This window comes from Sceloporus undulatus, chromosome 2, assembly GCF_019175285.1.
Source record: "Sceloporus undulatus isolate JIND9_A2432 ecotype Alabama chromosome 2, SceUnd_v1.1, whole genome shotgun sequence".
In the NCBI taxonomy this organism is placed as follows: domain Eukaryota; kingdom Metazoa; phylum Chordata; class Lepidosauria; order Squamata; family Phrynosomatidae; genus Sceloporus; species Sceloporus undulatus.
Genome location: NC_056523.1, coordinates 245353346 through 245370122, shown reverse-complemented (window position 1 = coordinate 245370122; position 16777 = coordinate 245353346).

The following is a 16777-nucleotide window of genomic DNA, read 5'->3' as shown; positions in this document are numbered from 1 at the left end:
CAGACAACAACAAGAATAACAGGCACTATGCAAGGTTCCCTAGGGAACTAATCCCAGCCCTCTTACCCCAATTATATAGTAGGACAGAACAGACTAGAACAGGGAGCCTCTGAAAATGAGCTCAATGTATTGGCAGGCTGTTATCAGAGCAAGGGTTTCCAATAGGAAAGTGATGATGTCCAACTGTTTTTTCACAGATATGTTTAAAACACAGAGAGAGAGAGAGAGAGAGAGAGAGAGAAATTGAAGAGTTTTATACCAGCTCTTATGTGCTGGTAAATCACCTCTAAAATGTTGAGGAAGTGCAGGCTTCCTCATTGTCAGGGAATTGTTGGCTCCTTCTAGCATCACTGAACCATTCCAGGAGAGGGAATTTCCTCTGAACGCAAAGTTTCCAAAACAGTTCTCAGAAATCACACCCTTTGGAACAGAGGGAGGACGCAATTGGAATGCCCGGTGGCAGCGGTGGCATTCCCTCATGCAGTAAAATACAGTTCTTAGCTCCATCCCGTTCCATGCACACACACGTTTTGTAACGCAATGGGCTCATTTTAGGGCCCGTGCGATAAACTTCATGATTTCCCAGCACAATAGTTGGGAAGACAGGGAGAAACTTTGCTGAGTGTAGAACCCCATCCCAGTGATACTGAGCAATATCTATGGATAAGAATGAACTGAACAGCTCACTCCCACCCCAGTCGAATCCCTGGAATGAGTGTGTAGGCAGACTTTAATTTCACTTACTGTGTCCCAATATTTACGTTTAATACTACAAGACTGAGAGTAAAGCTGAAGCAACAGGTTACACATTTTGGTGGGCATATATATATATATATGGTTGCAATATGGTGGTGCTGAGGTGAGTGTGTTCCAAAGCAAAATGGAGATTTCTGGAGGCTCCAAAGCAGTTCTGAGGCTCCAAAATATGATCTTGTGTCATACTGTCTGGCAATAGGATCAGACAAAATCTATCTGGAGATATCAAGAATAGAACCAGTGATGGTCTACAGGCAAAGCAAGTGCTCTGTCACTGACCTGCAGGACCTCTCTGCTAAGTGTCTCTAGCCTGCCCTCTGCAGGGAATTTCACTACATGCTCCTTGTCAAATGACAGCTGTAGGCACCAAAACCTTAGGATTTATATTTTGTTGGATTTGCTGCCTCCCCCCCAACCCTGGTTAAATCCACAGGTATTTTACATTTTCTACCTTTGGGTGATCTATGCAGAACATATTTGTTGAGACAGACAATCCAGTCTCTTTCAAATATGATAAAATTATTTTATAGTTAAGCCAGTGTGTTATAGTGGTTTGAGGGTTGGACTGTTACTCTAGAGATCAGGGTCCAATTACTTACTTGGCCATGAAATGCACAGAGTGACCATAAGTCACATGCTCTTAGCCTTGGGGGAAGGCTATGGCAAACCTCTTTTGAAGAAATCTTGCCTAGAAAACCCCATGATAGGTTCCCCTTAGGGTTGCCATAAGGTGAAATGACTCAAAGGCACACAACAACAACATTTTATAGGCAGACATTACATATATAAACACAACATATAAACATATAATTATAAAATTTAGTTTCCACTGTGCTTGTGAGTTAGCACATACTGTATATTTTAGTGCTAGCTATCATCTATCTATCTGTGTTTTTGTGTACGTTTGCATCTTCAAGTCATTTATGACTTATGGCTACCCTAAGTCAACCCTATCGTTGGGTTTTCTTGGAAAGATTTATTCAGAGCAGGATTGTCATTGCCTTCCCCTGAGACTGAGAGCATGTGACTTGCCCAAGGTCACCCAGTGGGTTTCATGGCCAAATGGGAATCGAACCCTGGTCTCCAGAGTCATAGTCCAACACTCAAACCACTATGCCACAACTATCTATCTATCTATCTATCTATCTATCTATCTATCTATCTATAAATAAATAAAGGCTGCACCCACATCGCAGAAATAATTCAGTTTGACATCACTTTAACAGCCATGTCTCAGTGCTATGAATTCTAGGAATTGTAATATGGTGATATATTTTCTGCCAGAGATCTCTGGTGCCTCAATAAACTGCAAATCCCAGGATTCCATAGCACTGAGCCATGGACGTTAAAGTGGTGTCATCCTGGATTATTTCTGCAATGCAGATTCAACCTTAAACAACAGTGGGATAAAATAAAGAAATATTTAACTGTACTTGTTAAGAATGGAATAGAAAATAATTGAAAGTGATCACCTCAGAGGTGACATGTGATTACATGTCATATATTTTTTATCTATCCAGCTAAAATACTTATTAACAGGGGTCTTACCTTATCCTGTTTGCATGGCCAATGCACTATAAAAGGGAAAGTGGCAATTTATATGTGTCCTTCACATCTAATACATGTATTTTGTACCCATCATCAGCATTTGAGCACAAAATTACTCTCAAAGAGTAGCCCATAAATGTTGGAATGGCAAAGGTGGTGGGAATGGAAAGGCAAGCCATGAGAGGGAATAATTCTTCATGTAAAGATCACAGTAAAAGATGAACTCAGTTTTACTGCCTTCACAAAGCAAGGTAGGGTGAAGTTGGGGAAAGAAATCAGATTAGACAGAATTATAAAAGATTTGACCTATCAGTTTTTCTGGCTCATAGGAGATTAATTCTGGAGCCTCTGCAAATTGATGCTCTCAGTTTACAGCATTCAAAAAGAACAACCAGGGTTGCATAGTTATTGTAGACAATGGCAGTGTTAACAAGAAAAAAGAAGCAGGAAAAGTTGAACTCAAAACTTCACATTCAGCATTAGTTTGCTCTAAGTTTTATTCCTATTTAAATACAATTTGAATATTATGATGTAAGATCATCTTTGCCTTTTACCAGTCCTCCTCTCAGGCACCTTTTGTCCAGTGTACAGGTGCATTTATACCTGCTGTTTGACATTTATTAATAGGCCTTGAGAAACTATTTTAATGGGGACACTCTCATTAAGCCATTCCTTAGCCGTGTTATAGACTTGCTCGTTGGCAGCTCCATTCCTCTCTGATTCTTTCCTGAAAGTGATGCTGCTGAATTGATTCTCTGCTTTTCCCCCCCGAAATACAATACAAATGTAAATCTAATAGGTAATTTTATTAAACACATAGAATTTTTTTTTGCCTTAACAAAAAACAAATGACTTTCTTTTGCTGCTACAAACCTTTCTGTTCTTCTTAAAATTGTAAGGAGAACTATGTTTATTATTCTTCCTACCATTGAAATGAAGTTGTAGCTACTATTCGTATTCATGTCTATATCATTAGCAATTCAGATAAAAGTATATGACAGAAGAGCCATTGTACTGTAACGATTTTATCCAATTGAGCTCCCATACCATCAGAATTTTTGAATGTTTGATAACTTGAGGGAAAAACTTAGAAACTTGTCCTAATCATTACTTTTTTCCCCCATTCCCCAATTTTTCATCTGAATTCTCCCTATTGTAATGCTAGGACAAATGGTATTGGAGGTAGGGAGAAAAGACAGAAGCTATTCAATGATACGTAATATCAGCGAAGGCCTGATCCTTGCATTAATTGTACAAATCTCATTTCGTAAAGCTCAGTAGGTGAGTTGGCCACTTTGACATTTTGTGATAATGAAAGCTACCCTGGAAATTGATTAATTGTGCTTATTCATTATATGTAATTAAAATAATTTTACTGTGAGGAACTCACTGCAATCCACAAATATCTTGCATATTTCTTAGAATATTCTTATTTGAAATTTGCCACTGCAAAAGTATCAGCTTTGGGGAAAATGTTGGCAATGGGATCTTGAACTGTATTAGAGGAATACAGGGAATTAAGTTTTGAGCTCTGAACATGAGAGTCAGATGTCCAAGAGTTCACAGCTTTTCCTTTGGGTCTATAACAAATAAGTGATTTTAGGTTTATTTTATCATGTTGAAATCTAGCTCCATATGCTTTTGTGGTATGTTCAATAATTTATTTTTAGTGGCAATTAATAATTGGTAAAAAATCTGGTGATCACTCTAGTGCTAGCTAGGGACAATCTTTGTATCATTCACTATGCATTAATACCAGTTGACATATTTGCTCTTTGTAGTTTAATATGTAATTTTCCTTTTCATGCTTTATGAAATTTTGGATGCTACTTTTTGCTCAGAATATATATGCCAATACACATAAAATGTGTGTTTTAGGTTCTGCTACATACAAAAAGTGCATTTTGAGGGTAAAACATTTACAAAAATGTGTATGTACATTCCCAAAAGTACCTTTAAAAAGTTTCACATTGATTACATTTTTAATGTTTTTTTATTTATTTTTTGAGAACATGAAACGAGCTTGTCCCAGAAATAGACTGATCTATCTGAAGCATAAGCCATCAGAGTTTGGGGAAGGTGACACTGACAGAAGGATTGATGAATACCTCTTTGTATAGGAGGATGAAAGAGAAAAGGTGGGGGGGGAGAGAGAGAGGAGCTGAAAGCTAAAGGCACTCCCATTATGGGTTCAGATATCTTTCTCAGATCGTGATGTAAAGAAGCAGATTTGTCACTTTTGTGAAGGGCTGCAACATGCCTCTACCTCTGGCCTGTCTGTATATTTGTATATAAGCAACATATTTTATAATTGTTGTTAAATCTCTATTAGGCTCTCCTCTAAAAGAAAACAAACCCAGGATACATTGCCACAAGAACTTCTTCGTACTTGCAAGCAGGAATGTATAACCACAAATCCTTGTTTTGGAAACATCCCACTTGTGGAAACAGGCAAAATCGGCTGCTTCTTTTTATCATCATCATCATCATCATCATCATCATCATCATCATCATCATCATCATCATCATCATCAATTGTTATTATTTCTTACCTGCCTCTCCCTATAGATCAAGGTGGGAAACAATAACAGACCACCAAATTTGCATCACTTAAGAACACAACATCATTTAGAACATTCATCAATTTAAAACAACAAACAAGAAACATATGTATTAAAACAATCTATATTTAAAATTCATCATTTAAATTTTACAGTTTTAAAAATCATCTGGATAAGGCTGCTGGAAGAGATTATTGTTCAAAGCAGTTTTAAATTCATACAGCATATTTAGCTGTCGAATCTCTTCTGGTAGGTCAGTCCACAGTCAGTTCCACAGCTGAAGAAAAAGTCCACTGTCTTCTTTGTTTTGGAAGAGCAGTATAAACTTCTTGTTCCGGCAGCTTCTTAGTTTTGTATAACAGTTTCTTGCTCTTTAATTTTATTTTTTCATGCCATTCTCTTTTTATGGTGCTTGTGTTTTCTTTCCTGCTGGATTTTATGTGACCCTTTGATGTTTTCATTTTACTTCACTCTGGACACCCAAGTAGATGTAGGGTACAATTTATAAATGTAATAAATCTCAAATACCCAATGAATATTAAGAATACTCAGAGAATATTCATCATCAATATTAGCAAGGGATACTTTTCAAGCTAATGCCAGGATCATTCTCTATTCCTGTTTAGCCAGACACTTGCTGTCTGCAGGTACTGTGCTAAAATTGTTGTTATGGACAGCAACATTTGTCTTCAACAATTGTATTTATTTAGTATATTACAGTTTTATCATTTTAAAAAAATGTTTTGTAAACAAGCTTGAGAGGCTTTTGGGCCATTCTTTCATACATGCTATACAGACACAGAAATGAGATTATGTACATTATAACTGAAGACACAGTTAGATGAGCCATGGAAGTAGTGTTACACAGGAGCAGGTTTTATTCTGTTGCATTTCCTATCATTCTGTTCATGCCTTCTGCTTTTGTCTCTAGATTTATAACACTGGTTATCCTAAAAGGGCCGTCATGGTGGAAAACAAAAAAACCAGCACATTTAAGGGAAAAAAGAAAAGGGCAAAAAGAGGACTATCAGCCACCAGACATACTGACAATCCATGAAGTAAGAGCAATGGATACAAATTTGCTGTCACTGAAGTTGTGACAAAACCCCATGCAATGGAGATGGTGCTCAGTACCAAGAGAACCATGTAATTTCCAGAGCTGAGGAATTAAAGTAATCAACTGATTGCAGACTGAACCTTTCACAACCAGAACTGTGGAAGAGATCTGTTATCTGGCACAGATCTACTTTCCAAATGATCTAGACTACTCTAAACTATATGAACACATAATGTTATCCCAAGATATTCAGATGCACATCAATGATATTCAGCATTTAGATGGTGGCTGCTAAACCAGTTTGTATTGCTTCTGAAAAGCCACTATGACGCAGTTGTTTATTCAGCAACACAAAACTGTTCCTTGTGTCTGTTAACAAGGAGGACTTTGTGAAGCACAGACTTCAACAGCGCTGTTCCTCTTTGGAACCATTTCCCACTAATTAGAAATCAGAGAAAAGGCCATGTTCATAAACAGTTCAGCCTGAGACTGTTTTTCCAACCACTCTTTCCAAAAATTAACTCAGTTGTAACCCTGCGTGAATAATCGTTTTGCCCAAACAGTTCAGGAAAGATTTATTGTGAATAATTGTTTTCTTGCTGTGCAGAACACTGATGCAAATTTTATATAACAGCAAAACACCCTGAGAAATGATGGGTTTGGAAATGCTGTGTAATTTTATTTTCTAAGGTTTATGCCCATAATGACCATGAAAGCTCTAACAACTGCAGGGAATAGGTGACAAGAATAAGGGGCAGTCAGAAGGAAAGGAGGGGAAATCAGAAACTTTTGTGCTACTTTATGGATTTTTGTAGATGATTCAGAAAGAAATAGATTATACTTAATCTTTAAGATAAGCACAGGAGCATTTAAATGCCACTACCACTACAGCCACTACAAATCAACATCATCATTATCATAATCATCACCATCATCATTATCATCACCAAGTTAAGCACACCTAAGGCACCCACCCACTGGGATTTTAAGCAGCCATTGTACTGTATAGTTTGCAGCTTTTGATTCTGAAACCTACTAAGTCCTGAACACTCAAGTGTGGACCAGTAGTTTAAAACATACATAGAGCAGCCAGTCAGATTGATAAAATTGAGCTCTACATTGTTCTGGCTAGAAAGTTAACGCCTAAAATATTCTGTGTACATAAAATACTATCATGTTATGGCAAGTAATGGCACGAGCACCACCTCTCATAAGGAGATTGACACTGATTGAATGCAGAGTCTCTAAGCAGATTGGTTGTGACTGTGTGTGTGTGAGGGGGAGTTTACTTTTTTGGACTAGTCAGCCATGGCCAGCAGTCATGCTGCTGGATGATTTGAAGACATGTGATTTTTAAAAAGCTACTTTTCCATTCTCTGTCATTAAGCACAACATAACAGCAACCTATGTGAATAGTTTGGCGACATCCTTGTTGTCCATAAAAGAAACTGCTGCCGCCGCCACCACCACTACCGTTGCCACCACCTAAAATCCATCTTGTGGCAATACTTTTTGGGGACAACCAAGAGGCATAAAATATATCACACTAGCTTTCAAAGATTTGAGGCTTCTTCAACTGGCAAAGATAGTAAAATAGCCTATAGGAGAAAGAAAATGAAAGTGTTGTGGTCAAGGCATATGCATTTTGGATGTTACAGGAAGTGTATGCAGATAAAAAGTGGTCCTGACTGAGAATAATAACAATAGAATAGGGAATGACGTTTGGCATCTCCATTTGAAGTTACAAAATGTGTGTGCGTGCACATATACACACTGAAAACTGTGCTACCTATCCAATAAGAAGCCATTAGCCTTTGTTGATGGAAGAGCGTATTTAGTCACTCAGGAAAGTCTCTGTATTATCAGGTATGGAGTTAACTTCAGACAATGGAACAGATAAAGTCTGTCAACAGAGGACAAAGCAGGTAGCTTTACCTTGCAGAAGGTTTTAGATAAGAAGTAGGACATCAATTGCCCTCCAGATGTTTTGGACGGTAACTCTTGTCACCTGTAGACAGAATGGTCAATTTAAAGGGACTAATAGTCCAGAAGATCTGGAGGGCACCAGGCTACCAACCACTTTCTTTAAATGTTCGCTTAACAGGAAGGCAGGAGGCCCTGGAGAAGAAGCAACTTTGCTAGAAAGTGTATATCTAAAGTGTATATCTCTTATGCAAGAGAAGGTTCACCAAGGCTTTTCCTCAGAAGAGCTTTTCCCTTTATCCTTTCACAGTAAGCAGCAGCAGAAGGCCTTCCATCTTTTCTTGGCTTCCTACTGCTTAGGAGCAGCAGAAACATGTCCATGATATTCATTAGGAAGGGAAACGGTCCTTTATCTGCTGCTGCAATCAAAGTGCTTTCCTAGGCAGCACCATAGGATCAGGGCACGCAAAATATATATATATATATATATATCCCCTGTCCTATGAAGTTATACCAAGAGGGGAAAAAACACTGATTTTTTAAAAAAAAATAAAGTATGTTTCTATCCATAGCAATAATTCATTTCTATACTGGATTAAGTTCATCCCTATTCCAGATTTAGCACATATATATTGAAGTAAATCTATCCGGGATTAATGCATTGTTCTCTCAAAGGGGTAGGAAGAGGACTGTAACCATACAGTGCAATTGTAACCAGTTTTACTCAAGAGTAAGTCATGATATAATAAGTGTGCTTAGCGCTGAAGTCTTAAACACATATTTCTGCATGCAATATTGGGATCGCAATATGGTTCATGTCTAGCATTCACTTCATCTCAAAAGAACATAATCAAAATTCCACTAGTGCAATACTTTGAATAATACGATGCTAGAGAGAAGTGAGATAAAAGTCAGATCTTTCTACCTAATGCTTTTTCCTATACTGTCTGACTCCCTTACCTGTAGTTAGCCTAATTAAACTAAATAGGGGGACTGTTCTTAATTGACTCCCTGCTCTATTTAGTAGTGAAGATTACACAATTTAAGAAAACTGCATTTCTTGGAATCAAAGGAGTCAGTTCAGTACACTCCTTTTCTTTAACTGTTTTGTGTGAGTTGAGGAGGTCCTGAAAGGCACCATGTTGACAGCCCTAGAGACTGCCATTCCCTCAAAGCATTTATCCATAGAAATAGGCTCAGCAGGGGAAGCACACTAATACTGCTTCCTCATTCCCTGCCATCTATGGCTTTACAGTCCTGACCTAAAGTAACTCACTGTTCTTTAGACTCTTCACAAAGATCAAGTTTACAGCAACTTAAGGTAATACATTTCAACTTGGAACATCATTTGGAAATGAGCTAAAATTGATTCCTAAATTACCACTGGGGGTGAGTTGATATATGGGAAAGCGTATCAGTAAGCAGTTGGCTCAGCATACTGGGAGAATAGGGTGGCAAAGAAAGGGAGAAATAGATTAGAATGGTGATTTTTACTTATGTAGAGGAAACAGCAATGGGACGTGTGTTTACACCAAAGTGTTGCTTATGTAGTACTTGTATTAAAGGGGAAATGCTCAGTCTTTACATTTTAGGATATTTTCTAGTTATTTCATGTGTTTTGGGATCAATTAAAATTTGGAAGTGACAGTGGAAATGTATAAGATAGTTCTGGCTTATTGTGAGATGACCAGCTCTTGAGGAAGCACATGCTTTTTTGAACATTTATTGAGAATAAATAGGGAAACGTTTGACTGAAAGCAGATCTGAACTAGAAATGGATTTTCCAGCATGGAGCTCTTGCATTTAACTATTATACTGCACATACTAAATGAATCCATCTCATTATGTTAGGACGTGATAAACATCTTTGTATTCTCTCCTCAAGGACTGCCTGCAATGATATTTATGTTTAGAATTATTTCTTATAGAAGCTGTCCTTTATGTTCCCAGACCAGGAAATAATATATAAATAAGGGGCGAATCACCTTCCTCAACCATGTTCTTTCTTCTGTTCCCATGAAGAGAGGACCAAATTCACAAAAGCTTTCAAATTTATGCAGACATTAAAAAGATTCCAGCAAAAATAACTGCTCAGGACCTGATTATGACTTAAAATGTTATTAGAACAATAAGACTAAGAGGGAAAATAGTCAGAAAAATGCTTTGGAAAACAGAACTTGTTTTATAGGAACATTCAGGGCCTGTCATTCATTGTAGAACTGATGTTATCACATTAATGATCACCAGAAAGCCCTGTTATAAGATGTGAATAACAGAAACCAATGAACTTACTCTTGACCATAACATACTGGGCCTGATTTAATTACCAGTATTATTGTTATTACCCTTTTGTAGTACTTCATTAGCTCCCCTGGAAAAAATCCACTTTTACTCATGAAAATTGTTTTAAAGCCACTATTTCCCATTCTTTGTTAGCTGAATACATTTAGCTCAGAATAAAAGTTGTAGGGAAAAAAGTCCTTGGCGGCATAAAAGTCCTTTGTTGGTGCTTTTGAACTCCCTAGTTGTGGACTACAAAGGGTTCTGTGCTCTCCCTCTCTCCACCATAGAACAGAAGCACTGTCTTTTTTGGATCTTGATATACAGGATATATTACCAAGTGCCTATCAAAAGGTTTCTGAACCTTGATGGAAATCAGAGGTGAAATTGACAGTTCAAATGTCTGGGCTCAGTTTAAAAGACCTATGGTAATGTATTTTTCCTTATAACAGCCACACATACAAAAAAGGGGGACAACTAAAGTAGTGTACTGATTTACATTCCACTACATCACCATTCATGACCTTTTTTAAAAGGGTCGCAAACACTAAGTATTCTACAGTGGCAATTAAACCACTCCCTCGCCTCTCATTATTACAAATTCAATCATTTTCCTAATTTGCAGAACCTGTTTGATGCCTTGCTCTGTAAATAATGAATTAAAGCATTTACCTGGTTTAGGAGAAAATGATTCCTTCAATGGAGACACAAGGTTTTGTCTTTTTCAGAGTTACATAATAATGATTGGAAAAGGTTTTTCATATTTTACAGCCCTACGAGACCAGCATGCACAATCTGCAGGTAAGGCCCAGATTATGTGCTGGAAGAACTGTGTGACACAGCCTTGTCAGGAATATACCAGTCCAGAATTTCTAGGTTTTTTGGTGCCATTTGAAAAACACCTCAAGAACTAGGATAACTTTTTCATGCAGTATTCTACTTGTAGGGAGTTTTTCTTTCTTCCTCTTCTTTCTTTTTTATTGCAAGAAGCCGTGCAATCCTCTAATGGATGTTTTAGTATTAGAACTATCTGTTTTGTGGACTTCCTGAACACAGGATTACCCTAAGAACCTGCTAGAGGTAAACTAAAGCGAGAAAACTGATCACATGCAACACTAGTAAGATATTATAGCAATGGATGTACAGGCCAGTGCTAGACTGATGTTCATGGTCTTTTCATTTCAAAGCAAATATCAGTACATCCTTGCCATCCCTAATTTTTATCATATTTTTCTTTCTGCCCAGGGGAAATGAAACTTTGCATACAACATTTTTGTCTGCTGCACTGTTTATCATATCTATTATGACATCAGTAGGTAAGAGCAGAATCATCATATTATCATGCCTCCAATATCCAACCCAAAGAACTGGTACAGGAAGAAACTATGAATGACACATGCCACTAATAGATCAGTGACAGCCAACTGAGGAGCTATACAGACCAGCCCAAAGGGGTGGTCTACAGATCCCCTTTACTGGCTGGATTGGGACCGTGGTTATCTCATGCCACGGCCCCGATCCAGCCTCCAAAGGGCACAAAAAAACAGGTCCTTTTTGCACTCTCCAGGGGGTGCTATAGCTGTGGCAGCACAGCTTTATGATGCCCCGCCAGTGCTGCATCATGTGGATGCAGCACCAGAGGGGCGTCATGATGGCATGTGCTGTGTGGACCGTTGTGCACCAAAATGGCACCCTGGGGGCAGGGTTAGGGTGTCCAGTGTGCAGACACTGTACCCTAACTCTGCTCACAGGGTGGCACAAAAGTGCCAGTCTGTATTGGACCACAAACTATTTCTGTCAAAAGGCAGGTGTTTGGGGAACAGTGACGTCACCTCCACCCCCTTAGGTTGTCATCCCCACACATCCCTAGTGATGTCTCTGGGTCTATATGGTCTGTTTCATCCCAAAGCATCTGAAGTTAAACCACCACTGCCTTTTTCAAAGGGGGACATTAACACTGAAGGTTCTTCTCAGCTATAGAGAAGATATCGTAAGGAGTGAATGAATGCCTCTTCCGTTTTGAGGATCGAGGAAGGTATCAGCAGATATCAGCACATTTAAACAGTATACAAAAATAAGCAATAAAACCCACCAAATCCCCAAGCTAACCCTGCCTCCCAAATTTAAAATCACATATTAGAGCACAATTAAAATAGTAATACATCAAAATTATTACACGATTCATGAATGAGAAAGATGGTAGGGAGGGTGGATTCAATCAGTTCTGGACATTCTCAGTCTGGGTAGGACTGCCGGAAAAGAAGGGTTTTAGTCACCTTTTTGAAGGCCTCCAATGAGGATAATTGGCAAATTTCTTCCGGTAGGTCATTCCAAATTTTTGGAGCGGCAGCAGAAAAAGCTCTCCAGGAGGTCACTACAAGTCTGGTCTTTCTTGTTTGTAGAAAAAAAAATTTCCGGAGGAGTGGAGTGTACAGGGAGGACTATATGGGAGGAGGTGTTCCTTCAAATAGACTGGACCCAGGCCATGTAGGGCTTTATAGGTAATAACCAACACCTTGTACTGTGCCTGGAAGCTAATAGGCAATCACCACCTTTACCAGATGGGACCATGCTCTCTTGTCAAGATTCATCAACTACCTCCTGGATTCATGCAGTCAATCTCTCTTCCACATCAGCTAGCTGTTAATAGTGAAGACACAGAAAGATAAAGAATAAAGGCATTTGTCTACAAGCCTTCATTTTTTCAGACTGGATCACCTAAACCTAATCCCAAACATCCAGATTAGATTATTGTGGAGACCTCCACAGCAATCTGTATCAATAAAGACATTTTGTTGAAGAAAAATATGAACAATATTATCCTCAAAGTGTCTTACCAACCTGACACCACATCTCTGTAAGACTTCCACTACATCCCTGGCATGTTCAGATCACAATAACCCATTCCCCACATGGAGAACTCTGCTGGATGACTCTTTGATGCACATTCAAACTGATGTATAAGCACCACCAGAAATATTTCACTTCTCTTCAGTCATAATCATCAAGAGATTTATACCATTCTAGTCACTTTCCTGTTACTTTTCATAGCCCATTGCTCCCTGGTAAAGTTTGGGTTTTTTTTTTTTTTGTGGCAGCCATTTACTCCATTATATTGAAGGAGGTGTAGCAATATTTCTGAATTTTAACATTTCTGTATATGTACAAGTCCAAGAAAACCTCCAAGTAAATGTTTTAATCCATGCAGGAAACAATTCTCATATGCATAGTAAGGGCTATACAAGAGCAGATGATCCACCAATATCCTTTCTCAGTATGAATGACCAGCAAGAGTCAAACAAACATAAGTCAGCCCTATCATTGGCCAAATTCCAATTCTATCTTCCTTCTCTTAAACTATTTTCACTCCTATGCAAATAAGTTATTTGGGGGAACCACAGATGAGTGACTTTTATTCAAATCTCCATTGTAAAATATTCTACTGCATCATCTTGGTTTATACAATTATCCAACTCTCTACAGAGATACACTAAATCTTAGGTTTCAGGGGACTAAAACGATAACTAGTTATTGAAGAACTGGAACTAATTATTATTCAGCTTAACAATATTTTCATTTATAGAGTTTATCAGGGGAGGTATTCCATAAATAATAAACCACAAATGCACGCATTAATGTTGAAAGGATTCTCATTGTTAGTGCTCTGGAGAAAGCATCACCCTATATATGTTTTATGACAGCAAAGCCATAAAGTTTTTGATTTGTTTGGAAGAGAATCTTTCCCCTATCTCGTACACCATAAAGCATAAACAGCTAAAAGTCATAACTATGTACAATATGCAGAAATTGTCCTCAACCCAAATGGCCTGACCTTTTCAGGACCAGGAATAATGATACCAATCCAGGAGTTGGACAAAGTGTGTGGAATCAAATTTTCATAGTTATTTCAATGCTTGATACAGCTGTTGTTGCAGAGGCATTTCCCAGATTAAGAAACAACAGTGCCCTTTGGCTCTCTTTCTGACTTTCACTAGTTCTAAGTATGAAAGCATTATGGACTGACCAAATGAACCGGAGTTGCAGTCTACTCTGAACCTGGCAGATGAAGGATTTGGTAATATTATCCCTTTCTGCTTTGGAGAGTGCTAGGCATATGAGGACCTAAGGGTAGCCTCCAGATGGTCATATCACCTTGTATGTCCAAATACCTCAGGAGTGGAGGTGCTGGTGGTGGGAACAATGATGGTGGGAACAATGATGGACAGAAGAGCAGAGGGCCTGTTTAATGTTTGCAGCCAACCAATCACAGCCCTTAAAATGTTGAGGAAGGTGGTTGAAAGGGAAAATAAAAGGAGAATCTTGACAGTTTAAGACTCAGTTCTGACAATTGAGTTAGTGGTAGAATGCTAAGTTAGCAGCTGGGAAGTATCTGAGAGAAAGAGGGAAGAAGGAAGTAGATGAAAGATCAGGAAAATGTTAGATATAAGTATAAAATTAACAAATATAGTGAGCCAGCATTTGTCCTTGAAGTTACAAAGAAGGCTTTTATCAACAACACTGTTTTGTAGTTGTTTTAATATCTGTCCCAGTTATTTATTCAGTGGAACTTTGAGAATCTTGGTCACACATACACTTAAACCTAAACCCAGAGAGAACATACACACATATAAACTATCTTCAATTTAATTTAAAAACCATACAATTTCCAGTTTAGAGGAGGGAGGCACGAAAAGGAAGTTAACCTTTTCAATGCCTTTCTAAATAAGCTACACCCTGAATAAATATTCTATTCATTAAACTATTGGTTCTAATTTCATGAATATCAAAGATAAAGATAAACTGCTTCCTGAATTAACATTCTGTTCATGAAACTATCAACTCGATTCTTTGAAAATTAAACCTAAATCTCCTGCTAATCTAACTGGAAACCAAGAATGGAAATGTTTCTACTGACCATTGCAAGGATGTCATATTCGCTCGAATGTTTTGCTGTCAAATAATTCTGTTTGTCTCCCTGTGTACGCTGTTTGAATATCCAAAGTGCTATTCTCCTTGTCAGAATAAGTTAATGCAGTGTAGAGCACAATTTAAGAATTTCTTTATTCAAATGTATTCAGCTGCTTAGAAAACAGGTGAGATAACAATTGTCTTTGCTGTGATAGCAATAACATCCAGCCACAAAATCGCTACAAATACCATTATTTTACAGAAGCACAGAGAATTTAAGTGCTGGATCTTATATTTTTCTACCGTCTCGGTGAATATTCTACCATTCACTGCTGTTTTTCTTTTCTTTTTTCATCACAAAATGCATTCATCAGTATGATACATCATGTAGGTTTATGCACCAGGTCAATTTGCTGGTTTGTTCAGTCTAATGATAAGCCAGCAACAACGACGTAAATTCTGAATGTTAACAGCAGTTTCTCTACATTGATTTTTGCTTGCAAGGAGAACCAAAGCTCTTGGTTTTAATGTCAAGCATAGATGACATGAGCAGAAATTCACATATATCCATAAGGATTATTTTATTTATTTTTTATTACACACCCTTCATCTGTCAATTTAAAACTTGCTTGGAAAATATAGGATGTGACAGTGAACATTATTTTTATTAATTGTTTCCCCCAATGAAATATGAAGTCCAGAAGTCATCTGGCATACTTCAAACACTATTGCCAGAGATGTACAGGTTTGGAGGGAGAGGGAATCACACTGCTTTCAGCAAGAATTAAAACTAGACAATTCTCTTTTGACCTGCTATCCTCCAGATATGTTGGATCCCAGCATCCCCTATCATGGACATGGTTGTACTCCAACATGTCTAGAATGCACCACAAAGGGAAAGGATAAATGTAGACTGTTGGTTTGTATCCTGTCCTTCTGCTACAGATCTGAAGACAGTCTAAATTGTTTTATTCCATTTTATCTTCATAACAATCCTGAAGGGGAAGTTAGGTTGAGAGAAACTGACTTGTTCAAGACCACCCAGTGAACTTCTCTGTTTGAGATGAGAATTTAAGCATGGGTATCTCTGGTTCAGGTCTTGCAATTCATGCAATATACTGCACAACCTAATTCCTTTGTGGACAATATTTTATGCACTATCTTGCCCAGAGTTGGGATCTAATAACCCCAAAATGATTTCCCTGTATAGATAAGGAAGTGTTTCAACTTCTCAGAGTTGACTCGTACACTCATACTGATAAAGTCATTTCTGCATAGAAAATATCACACACAGAGAAAGAGAGATGTCTTGAGCATGTGAGCAAGAAAGAATGACGAGCAGTTTCAAAGGTTTCTGACAAGAAATGATTACAAAATAAAGTTCCCCCCTCTGCTTTTCTTCAACTGGCTGTACTGATTCCTTTTTCTCCCTGTAAAGTTAATACAGCCTTGTGGGTATTCTTATTGTTTGATACAGCGAGAATTGCAATGAAAGCTCAATGTGGGAATCTGAAATGCAGTATTTCAAAATGACTACCACATGCAGAGTAGCAGTTGTAATATTTCTATTTCCCCTGCCATTAGTCGAGAAACAGTAAAACTCCTGCTGGCATTCTTATCAGAGCTGTGGACAAACTAAAGGAAAGATCAAGATCACCTTTGGTAAAAACAAGATGAACATCTCTATATTTGAAAGGAGCCAGGCAGCACTGCTCTGTGTTTGTCTGATGCAGAATCCTGGGTA